Consider the following 317-nt stretch of genomic DNA (forward strand, 5'->3'; position numbering starts at 1 on the left):
CTGAATTTCAAATAGGTAACTATTTTAAGAATACGAGCTATCGACTTGGTCCACAATCTGAGCCAGACGCTGTTAATTTGTTTTTAGATCAAAGCAACACTCTGTTTTCGCAATTTAGCCATCCTCGTTGTCTGCGTGGTATATGTAACTTCTTTATCGCGTGCGTGGGACGGAGGGCACAGCAGTCGATGTCGGCACAAGTGGGAACACGCAGTGAGGAGCTGATGTGCCACGGAAATTCCTCGCGAATGCTATGTCATACGATCTTTCCATGCATTTCATGCAAAAGGCTCGGTCTATCCAATATCATCGTTGTG

This window comes from Plasmopara halstedii (assembly GCF_900000015.1).
Source record: "Plasmopara halstedii genome assembly, contig: Scaffold_614, whole genome shotgun sequence".
Classification (NCBI taxonomy): Eukaryota; Oomycota; class Peronosporomycetes; order Peronosporales; family Peronosporaceae; genus Plasmopara; species Plasmopara halstedii.